At 46.8% G+C, this 12043-nt stretch overlaps 1 long non-coding RNA gene across 1 annotated transcript in view; it reads left to right on the top strand.

Annotated features, from left to right (window-relative positions):
- Positions 1-12043, top strand: part of LOC146007499 (uncharacterized) — a 76499-nt gene that overhangs the window by 51258 nt on the left and 13198 nt on the right. The window contains exon 4 of the long non-coding RNA XR_014444336.1: positions 11465-11677. This is a non-coding gene — a long non-coding RNA (uncharacterized LOC146007499). The remainder of the gene's footprint in view (positions 1-11464; positions 11678-12043) is intronic.

Raw genomic sequence — 12043 nt, 5'->3', positions numbered from 1 at the left:
CCTACCACTGATTGGTGGGTAGATTTCAGCCATCCTCCAATTATTGTTTGGAAACCTACCGCCACTGCAAATGGTGAATGGCCAGCACCATCCACCAATAAGGTTGCTAGCAGTGCACTGCCTGGAGACATGTATAAGAAAAACTGCTGCCTGCCCTGTCTGTGTGATAGGGCAGCATCCTTGGCTTGCACCCACCATTGGCAGACAGCAGACTGAGCTGCACTCTGCACTAAGCCCAATGCTTCCTACCGCTTAACTGTTGTTTTTTCAAGATAATAATGATGGGCCTATTTTCAAGGGGGCCTGGTGATGCAACTTCAACTTATAATGTTTCATTGTGGTCAGCAGCCAGGATATAAAACACAGGAAACAATCTTCAGAGCAGCAAAATGTCAGTCTTGTGATGGTAACATAATGCTGGGTATAATATCTCAGCTAATATGGGGCATGTTGTTTTCAGGTGCAGTGGCTGAATGACTGAATTGCTCCAATGTGAGGACAGAAGTATCAGATTAGCAGTAACTCTTACCACTGCCCAGTGCACATGGGTGACCTGAGTACATGGATAAACACCATAGTTTCTTACCCTCCTGCATTCTGCAGGAGACTCCCTGACATAGCAGCAATCTCCCTCTCTCCCTTATTAGTCTAGCAATATTCCTCATGTTACCTAGCCCACATTACACTGTTACATCATAGTTACCTCCCCTCCTGCATTCTGCAGGAGACTCCCTGACATAGCAGCAATCTCCCTCTCTCCCTCATTAGTCTAGCAATCTTCCTCATTTCACCTAGCCCACATTACAATGTTACATCATAGTTACCTCCCCCCCTGCATTCTACAGGAGACTCCCTGAAATATCAGCAATCTCCCTCTCTCCCACATTAGTCTAGAAATCTCCCTCATGTAACCTAACCCACATTACACTGTTACATCATAGTTACCTCCCCTCCTGTATTCTGCAGGAGAATCCCTGACATAGCAGCAATCTCCCTCTCTCCCTCATTAGTCTAGCAATCTCCCTCATGTCACCTAACCCATGTTAAACTGTTACATCATAGTTACCTCCCCTCCTGTATTCTGCAGGAGAATCCCTGACATAGCAGCAATCTCCCTCATTAGTCTAGCAATCTCCCTCATGTCACCTAACCCACATTACACTGTTACATCATAGTTACCTCCCCTCCTGTATTCTGCAGGAGAATTCCTGACATAGCAGCAATCTCCCTCTCTCCCTCATTAGTCTAGCAATCTCCCTCATGTCACCAAACCCACATTACACTGTTACATCATAGTTACCTCCCCTCCTGTATTCTGCAGGAGAATTCCTGACATAGCAGCAAACTCCCTCTCTCCCTCATTAGTCTAGCAATCTCCCTCATGTCACCTAACCCACATTACACTGTTACATCATAGTTACCTCCCCTCCTGTACTCTGCAGGAGAATCCCTGACATAGCAGCAATCTCGCTCTCTCCCTCATTAGTCTAGCAATTTCCCTCATGTCACCTAGCCCACATTACACTGTTACATCATAGTTACCTCCCCTCCTGTATTCTGCAGAAGAATCCCTGACATAGCAGCAATCTCCCTCTCTCCCTCATTAGTCTAGCAATCTCCCTCATGTCACCTAACCCATGTTAAACTGTTACATCATAGTTACCTCCCCTCCTGTATTCTGCAGGATAATCCCTGACATAGCAGCAATCTCCCTCATTAGTCTAGCAATCTCCCTCATGTCACCTAACCCACATTACACTGTTACATCATAGTTACCTCCCCTCCTGTATTCTGCAGGAGAATTCCTGACATAGCAGCAATCTCCCTCTCTCCCTCATTAGTCTAGCAATCTCCCTCATGTCACCTAACCCACATTACACTGTTACATCATAGTTACCTCCCCTCCTGTATTCTGCAGGAGAATTCCTGACATAGCAGCAATCTCCCTCTCTCCCTCATTAGTCTAGCAATCTTCCTCATGTCACCTAACCCACTTTACACTGTTACATCATAGTTACCCCCCCCCCCTCCTGCATTCTGCAGGAGACTCCCTGACATAGCAGCAAACTCCCTCTCTCCCTCATTAGTCTAGCAATCTCCCTCATGTCACCTAACCCACATTACACTGTTACATCATAGTTACCTTCCCTCCTGTATTCTGCAGAATAATCCCTGACATAGCAGCAATCTCCCTCTCTCCCTCATTAGTCTAGTAATCTCCCTCATGTCACCGAGCCCACATTACACTGTTACATCATAGTTACCTCCCCTCCTGTATTCTGCAGGAGAATTCCTGACATAGCAGCAATCTCGCTCTCACCCTCATTAGTCTAGCAATTTCCCTCATGTCACCTAGCCCACATTACACTGTTACATCATAGTTACCTCCCCTCCTGTATTCTGCAGAATAATCCCTGACATAGCAGCAATCTCCCTCTCTCCCTCATTAGTCTAGTAATCTCCCTCATGTCACCGAGCCCACATTACACTGTTACATCATAGTTACCTCCCCTCCTGTATTCTGCAGAAGAATCCCTGACATAGCAGCAATCTCCCTCTCTCCCTCATTAGTCTAGCAATCTCCCTCATGTCACCTAACCCATGTTAAACTGTTACCTCATAGTTACCTCCCCTCCTGTATTCTGCAGGAGAATCCCTGACATAGCAGCAATCTCCCTCATTAGTCTAGCAATCTCCCTCATGTCACCTAACCCACATTACACTGTTACATCATAGTTACCTCCCCTCCTGTATTCTGCAGGAGAATTCCTGACATAGCAGCAATCTCCCTCTCTCCCTCATTAGTCTAGCAATCTCCCTCATGTCACCTAGCCCACATTACACTGTTACATCATAGTTACCTCCCCTCCTGCATTCTGCAGGAGACTCCCTGACATAGCAGCAATCTCCCTCTCTCCCTCATTAGTCTAGCAATCTTCCTCATTTCACCTAGCCCACATTACAATGTTACATCATAGTTACCTCCCCCCCTGCATTCTACAGGAGACTCCCTGAAATATCAGCAATCTCCCTCTCTCCCACATTAGTCTAGAAATCTCCCTCATGTCACCTAACCCACATTACACTGTTACATCATAGTTACCTCCCCTCCTGTATTCTGCAGGAGAACACCTGACATAGCAGCAATCTCCCTCTCTCCCTCATTAGTCTAGCAATCTCCCTCATGTCACCTAACCCACATTACACTGTTACATCATAGTTACCTCCCCTCCTGTATTCTGCAGGAGGCTCCCTGAAATAACTGCAATCTCCCTCTCTCCCTCATTAGTCTAGCAATCTCCCTCATGTCACCTAGCTCACATTACACTGTTACATCATAGTTACCTCCCCTCCTGCATTCTGCAGGAGACTCCCTGAAATATCAGCAATCTCCCTCTCTCCCTCATTAGTCTAGCAATCTCCCTCATGTCACCTAGCCCACATTACACTGTTATACTTTTTGGGGGGGGGGGGGGGGGGGGGAGAGATAGATACATTTACCTTGAATCATCAGCACCATTTCCCAGCACCTTACCAAGTATTGTAGCTCTTACTAACTGCTTTGGGCTCATCTACATTTGTATATAAGTCATTTTACAAGACTCCTCTCAGATGTAGCAGTGCACACCCACGCTTCTAGGTGCCACGTTCACAATCTCTTTTCACAATCTCTCCATATATGGAACTAGACACGCCCTTTAAGTGGAGCATGACACGCCCCCTCAATGAGGCGCTGTGCAAAATTCTATTACCAAATATAATCTCCCTCAGAAACTAGTTTTGAAAAGTAGGCAAGTATGATACACACTGCTATGCGAGATGCATGCCAGGGCACTGGGATCCATCACTAACTGATGATGGTTAGGCAGCCAGTACAAATGGTAATCAATAATGTCTAAGCACCTAAACACCATAATTTATGGCAGATTTATACCCCTTTCACATCGCACTTTTAAAACGGTATATTGCCGTTTTTTTCCCTTTTTAAAACGTTTAAGCCTGCACTGTGAATGCACCACAGCCAATTTACCGTTTCAAGTTAACTGGCATTTCGAACCGTGTAAAAAGCAGAGTCCTACATGGTTCCTTGCCGTTTTTTGTGCAATGTGAATGTGTACAGTTTGTCTGAAACGGTATTTCAGGCAAACAACACAAGCACAGGCACAATTTGTGGCGCCCCCTCCCCTCCTATATGTCACACAGGACACACAATCACACTAGAACCCGTTACACAAAATCTCCGGGCATACCACTGCTATACAATAAGTGCGCGCCAGTGGTGTCCAGGTGTGCACCACTGGCGCAGCACCTCTACGGGACACCCCCGTGACCAGCTTCTGTCCCCCCAGTCGTTGTCCCCCCCCTGTACCTGTGCTCCGGCGATCGGTACGCCGGAGCTCCCGCCCGCCAGCCAGCCCGCCCAGCCCGTCCGACAGCCTGTCACTCGTCAGGAAAATGCAAGAGCGCATATGACAGGCAAAAGGCACACATAGCACTTGAAACGTGTTCTGGATGAAACGTTTCAAGTGCTATGTGAATGACACTTAACCGGTATTTAAAACGGTAATCTGGGTCACTGTTAAGGCTCTGACCCGTTTTAATTACCGTTTTAAAATACCGGTTTTTAAACCGTGTCTGCGATGTGAAAGGGGTATTAGTGCCAAGAGAAACGTCCATAAAGGTTACAAACAGTACATTCTGAAAAGTACCACTAGGTGGCAGCAGAGTACGAAAAGGCTATATACTCTACAAATAGGCATCTCATAAGAAATTCTGATAGCATTTTAGACACAGTTGTAAACCAAATATATATATACAGTATAAAAGGCATACTTGCCTACTATTGAAAACATGTTTCAGGGAGATTATAGTTGGTAGTAGAATTTTGCACAGCCCCCCATTGTGGGGGCATGTCATGCTCCACCCAAAGGGCGTGGCTAGTTCCATATATGGAGAGATTGTGAAAAGAGATTGTGAACGTGGCACCTAGAAGCGTGGGTGTGTACTGCTACATCTGAGAGGAATCTTGTAAAATGACTTATATCCAAATGTAGATGAGCCCCAAAGCAGTTAGTAAGAGCTATTATACTTGGTAACGTGCTGGGAAATGGCGCTGATGATTCAATGTAAATGTTTACCTCTCATTACTTTAAAAAATATATATAACAGTGTAATGTGGGCTAGGTGACATGAGGGAGATTGCTAGATTAATGAGGGAGAGAGGGAGATTTCTTTTATATCAGGGAGTCTCCTGCAGAATGCAGGAGGGTAGGCAACTAGGCAAACTACTCTCCTATGAGAAGTACCACTAGAGGCCACTCAATGGACCAAATGACTAATTTGTCTGTTAAAAGATGTCATAACAACACGTGATATGGACAAAAAGAACTGTGAAGACAGAAATTGGAGATAGAAGCAGATAGGGACTGGAGGTGGGGTGGTGAGTTTGTGGGCTAAACACTGTCACAGCTCAAAGAGAAAGTAAAAACTGTCACAGCTCAGTATTAGATAGCAGGGCCCGTCACCAAATAAAGTGCCCCATTAGCATTAGGAGTAAGTCCCACTTCACATCAATTTGCTTCTTGAAAACAACATGGTGCTCTGCTGGGGGGACTTCCCTGCAGCCCAAACATGTAATACTCCAATGATAGCCTGGGGTTGGATTTATGTAAGAAAATCCCTTTCATACACACACTTGTTGAGTTTAAATAACTGAAAACAAATTCTGTAAATGATATAGTTATCTGAATAATAAAGTACTGACAAATATTGTGGTGGTTGTTCCTCTGACAGATGTGTTAGAAGTTTGAATGCTCCAAGCCTGTGTAACTTATGCTGCGGTAATAACAGCACGGGACACTAGATGGCAGTATTGCACTGTGATATCATCAGTGTATGTGGGTTCTGACACTGGGGGCCGCGGATGCACAGTTGAACAGAAGTCTGTATGGCCAGCATATCTTGCAACCTTTTGCACTGATTTACTCTGGAAGTTATAGAAGTTGGTTGAATATGTGATGTCGGCCCATCACCTATAGTACATGTATCTCCTCATGGCTGATTGCAGGAAGCGTGGACTAGTGGTTGTGTGTTACGGTACATATATCTCCTCATGGCTGATTGCAGGAAGCGTGGACTGGTGGTTGTGTGTTACGGTACATATATCTCCTCATGGCTGATTGCAGGAAGCGTGTGCTAGTGGTTGTGTGTTACGGTACATATATCTCCTCATGGCTGATTGCAGGAAGCGTGTGCTAGTGGTTGTGTGTTACGGTACATATATCTCCTCATGGCTGGATGCAGGAAGCGTGGACTGGTGGTTGTGTGTTACGGTACATATATCTCCTCATGGCTGATTGCAGGAAGCGTGTGCTAGTGGTTGTGTGTTACGGTACATATATCTCCTCATGGCTGATTGCAGGAAGCGTGTGCTAGTGGTTGTGTGTTACGGTACATATATCTCCTCATGGCTGATTGCAGGAAGCGTGTGCTAGTGGTTGTGTGTTACGGTACATATATCTCCTCATGCCTAGTTTATTGTGCAGTCACAGAATTAGTGGTGCACATAGAGGGCTATTATGTCCCAATTCATCACACATAGCTTCCCAGTAACACTACGCTGGAGAATCACTTTGCTTGTGTGTGCAAACTGGCAAACTATCTGGTTTGTCAATCCCACCGTTGTAATAAATACAGGTTCCTCATTCCATAGCAACAGGTCTGATAGTAATGCTTTCCATGCCGTGACCCTCACCCCACGGAACATCTCTTTGCAGGAGGGCCATGCATGATTTCAGGGCTTGTCATCAATGTACTGATGAATATCCTCACATCCTGTAGCTAAGGGCCATGTTTCCCAGTCTGTGCACACCTGTGCTGGTGACATTGTTTGCAGGCAGCACTGCTACCCCTGATGCATCCACTCCAAACACAGCACCAGGCCCATTGACCCTCTCAGTGTGATATTACCGCCAAAATCACCTTGTGGTATGTGATAATACCGCCAGCAGTATATCCCAGCGTATACTCCACAGGATGCCGAGCTCAGTACATAATATCCTCTAGGTCTGTGATAGCCAACTCCAGTCCTTGAGAGCTATTAACAGTTAATGTTTTCCAGATCTCCTCACAGAATCACAAGTGAAGTAATTAGCTCCACCTGTGGATGCTTTATATTGTGTCAGTGAGTAATGAGTGCACCTGTGCCGCAGCCGGGTTGTCTGGAAAATGTGAACTGTTGGTAGCTCTCGAGGACCGGAGTTGGCTCCCACTGCTCTAGGTTCATCCAGGTTATACTTGTACCCAAGTGTCTGGGTCACTGTGCTTCCTCAATGGAATGGTCACTTACCGTAGCCTTCAACACACTGCGGATGAGTGCTGATGCTGGCCACCACTTCATTGCGTCTCTGTATTAAAGTGCGTACACACGGGCTATAATCGCTGGCAATATGGCTGCTGAGCGACCATATTGCCAGCGATTGGTGTGCACCGGCTGGGTGCGCGCTCCCATTTTTAGCCCCCTTATGATCACTGGTTGCAGCAGCTGATTCCCTCTGCGGCTCCCCAGGCAGAGGTTCCCTTTCATCAGTGACCATCTCTGGTCGCTGATGAAAAGGAGACACTGAGCAATATATTGCCCCCGTGTGTACACAGCTTTACAGTTATGTGCCATGCCGTCACTAAGGGCCTTATTCTAGTTCACTCTTTCTGACAAAATCCTTCTTAGATGGACAAAACCACTGCAGGTGGGGCAGATGTTACTTGTGCAGAGAGAATTAGATTTGGGTGGGGTTTTTCTTCAAAGTGAGATCTATATTGCAGTGTAAAAATAAAGCAGCCGGTATTTACCCTGCACAGAAACAAAATAACTCACCCAAATCTAATTCTCTCTGCACATGTTACATCTGCCCCCCTGCAGTGCACATGGTTTTGTCCATCTAAGAAGGATTTTGTCAGAAAGAGTGAACTAGAATAAGGCCCTATGGTCCTTATTCTGGTTCACTCGCAACCATGTCCCCAGCAGCCACGTGATACAATGCTAATGCATCAGGTGACATCCATAGGCCACCTGCAAGACCATCAGCCCTCTACGTTACTCAGATTGGCCATCCCAGCTCCGTAGCTGAAGCTCGGAAGTTGGGGTGTATCTACCCCCTGCACCGAGCAGCTCATTAAATAGTTATGGCCGTGCTTGAGGAGAGGATCGGGCTGAAGAAGAGAGATGTCAGGCTCTGTAGTGTTACCTCTGCTGTGCTTATCTCAGCTGTGCCGGAAGCCTGATGATGTCACATAGGTCCGCCGGCGCTGCACAGTGCTCACATCTACTGTCTGTGCTATGTCTGCTCAGCGCTCCCCTTCTGTGCATAGACGCACTTCCTCTAAGCAAAACCAAAATAATGGACAGACTTATGAGACAAACAATATTGCATGAGGTGTCGCATGTAAGTGGAGCTGGATGTGGTAAATCTATGGATGCTCTGTAAAGTCCGGCCTTACGTTTTGCTTTGAGGCGCACTGTGGAGGAAATAAGTGGGAGGACGGTTGAGGAGAGTCTGGCTGCAGGTTATATATGAGACGTGACGTGACTACAGGGGGGGGCGCGTGATCAACGAGTCGCCGTTAACTGCTTCCTAGGCTCATAGGTAAATATACGCAGCCTAGCGTGCAGGTCTGAATCAGGCCCTTAGTCATACTTGCCGACTATTTTTCTCCTCTCCGGGAGAAGCCCAGAGAGGAGACCCGACAGCAGCAGGTCAGGGCGATGGGACGGGCAGATGTCATCAAGCACCGCCTCCATGGCAGTCAAACAACGTAATTCGCGGGTCTGCAAATTGGGGGAGGGGCTAAAATGGAGCGAAATTACGCGATTCGCGGCATTTTAGCCCCGCCCCTCGCTGCGGACCCGCGAAAACCGGTAATTGTATGCAGCATTGAAGGGGGGTGCCGGGGGCTGCCCGGAATATGCGGGACGATTGCCCACCTTCCCGGGGGGGGGGGGGGGGGGGGCGGGAGGGGGACCTGATTTTCGGGAGCCTCCCGGCAATTCCGGGAGGGTAGGCAAGCCTGCCCTTAGTGGTTTCAGTTAAGCGTCCCCTTCCTCATTGGCTATATATAGGTGTGTGTGTGATATTATAAATGCAGAAGCAATCTGTCTGCATCTAATACTCGGGGAACGGAATTTCCAGAGCGAGCAGATAGGGAACAGATAGGGAGGAAGTTGGCCGGCGGCCATTGTGGGTGCTGCAGACACTCATTCACCTCACCAGCTTTAGCTGCCCAACAGGTCTTGCACTGGCAGCACAGACCACATGGGAATAACAGGGTAGGACCAGTGTCCCTGGCTGATGTCCAGCTGACAAGCATGTGATGGGGAAATGATAGTGCTGCAGCCGCATTCCTGTTATTACCAGCGCAGAACAACGCAAGTATTCTCTGCTAATCAGTGTTGGCTAACGAGAGTCCGGAACATGGAATTAGATGATCCATTCCTAATGACAGGCAGTGAAATAAAGAACATTTTATAAAAAAAAAAAAAATGAAGCACACGGGGTCAGATGTACTAAGCCTTGCAAAGTGATAATGTGGAGGGAGATAAAGTACCAGTTAGTGTCAAGCACAGGATTTCTAGAGGGGGGAATGTGCAGTAGACTGGGGGAGGGGTAGAGGAACTGAGTAACAGCCCCGGAATTGTAAATATTGGTCTTTTTATACTCTGGAATTTGTATGGAGTACAGTATTAATATCTAACACTAAAGATGGTCTATAATATAAATAAAGTGGTCAGGAAAAGGTTAACATCAGGCTTGCCTACCCTCCCTGAATAGCCGGGATCCTCCCGAAAATCGGGTCCTTCTTCCGGCCCCCCGGGAAAGTGGGCAAGTCTCCTGCTTTCTGGTGATAGCCCCCACTTCCCCCTTGCCCGCTGGTGTAATTACCATAAATTGCTGGTCCGCGGTGAGGGGGCGGGGCTTAAATGATGCGATTGCGGCATTTCAGCCCTGCCCCCTCTCCACAGCCCGCCATGGGGGGCGGGGCCAAGTGATGTCAGCCTTGCCCCTGCCCCACTGACGTGTTGTCTCGCCGGGCTTCTCCCGGAGAGGTGAAATCTAAAGTAGACAAGTATGGTTAACATACCATAATAAATTAACCAGTAATGTACTTTCTACAGTCTCCCACCTCATGGTAATGCTCCTGTCTCTTCTTCCTGGTAGCTGCTCTCTGGTCCAGTGCACTGATTGTGGGTTCAGAACACACACACACCTAACTTGGTTGAAGAATTGGCTACCCTCGGGCATGTGCAGCAGCTCCGCTCTGTCCCTTATACTGCATGATGTGGCGGCAGCTCTACAATTGCTATTGTCATAATTTGATCCAATAGCCAAGGGGAGATGGTTTCCGCATTTGCCTATGCAAAACAATCAGCTCCTAACTGCCATGTTTCTGTCCGTGTTTGAAAAATGACAGGAGCTGATTGGTTGGTAGTTTTTCACTCTCCACTTTATCACTTTTCAAGGGATAGTAAAAATCTGGCCCAGTATGTGGTATGAAAGTAGTATGTAGTTATTATTAACCTTACAGTATATTATAGACTAAAAGAGTGAGAGAAGGGCAATTACATCAGTTCTACCCAATATCACATGGAACTAATCGCCCTCTCATAAGACGGCCTATGGGCCTGATTCAGGTCTGTTTGCAGCACTGCCGATTATAAAATAACACAGCGTATCGTGCTTCTGTGTGGGGTCCTCTTGTGATAGAAGCCATCGCTGGCTGTTTGCATGGTAATTGATTCGCAGAAGATTCGCAGCCCATCAATCAGGTCTGAATGGGGCCCTATCTCTGTCCACTTCATAATCAGTAAACCTATCCCTGCATGTGCCTCATATTACACCTCGGTACGGACACAGGGTGCATGCACAGTAACAAATAATCCCTCTGCTACGTCCAATATCGGCAGTGCCTCCACCCGTGTCATAATCATCTCACCATTATTCAGATTCCCACTTCCTAAGACTTATGTGGTTAATGGTCTATGCTCATACACTATGGGGGGGATTCAATTAGCCAGAGGAATTTACCTTGGAATGATCTCTTGCAGCACTAGTAATATATCACCCTTGACCCATTGTAAGGATTTGTACACATGAGCCACTGATACACAACACTAAAAGGGGCACTTTGTCCTCCCTGTCAGCACAATGATTGACGTATTCTCGCAGCATCTCTGTGACATAAGGAACCGAGGAGCTGAGTTGGACAGATCTCTTACGGACAGATTCTGATTTGCAAGTAATTTTGGGTCTGATTCAGACAGACGTGTGCATGTGTGCTAGAAAGATTGGTTAGAAAATGGACTAAAGTCGCCCTGTGTGGGCCTTATCCCTCTCTACACGTTACATCTGCCCCACCTGCAAAGCAGTTTCATTGCAAGTTTAATCTTTTTTAATACCCCCCCCCCCCCCAGGTTTCTGTGACATCACGCAAATGCAGCCACTTGCATCGGATCCAGTACCATCGCCTGAGTGACCAATGGTAACCGGAGGGAACGCTGCAGGAGATGATGAAATTGATGCTAAGGAAGCAGAACTTTTTGTTTAGCCGCCGCAGTGTGCTTAACCCTTTCAGGTCCAGCGTCTACTTAGACTCAACAGCCCTAGCGCTAGTAGCAGATCCAACGGTGAGCCACATCAAAATAAGAACATTAACATTGTTCACCGTTATATGCAGACCATTTTTTAAATTAAAAAATATATATATTTTACAATTAATTTAAACCAGAATGTTTGAATTGCAAAAATAAAAGTAGACAGCAAAGGGTTAACATGCTAAAAATGGCCTTCATACACATGAATGCATGCAGGTGGGACAGAAGAGCTGTTGCCGCTCCCCAATATGGTCCTGATTCAGACCAGTATGCTAAGAAGCTTTCTTTCGCTGCTTAGCGAGCGTGTAAACGCTGTCCGCCGATGTGAATGCTGACACTTCCATTAACATGCAGGGAAAAACAGTCGATGGTCGCCAACAATTGAATTATTTTTTTTTA

Source organism: Crinia signifera, chromosome 6 (assembly GCF_055691185.1).
Source record: "Crinia signifera chromosome 6, ASM5569118v1, whole genome shotgun sequence".
Classification (NCBI taxonomy): Eukaryota; Metazoa; Chordata; class Amphibia; order Anura; family Myobatrachidae; genus Crinia; species Crinia signifera.
The sequence above is the reverse complement of the archived record's forward strand: the minus strand, read 5'-3'. Positions and strand labels throughout refer to the sequence as shown.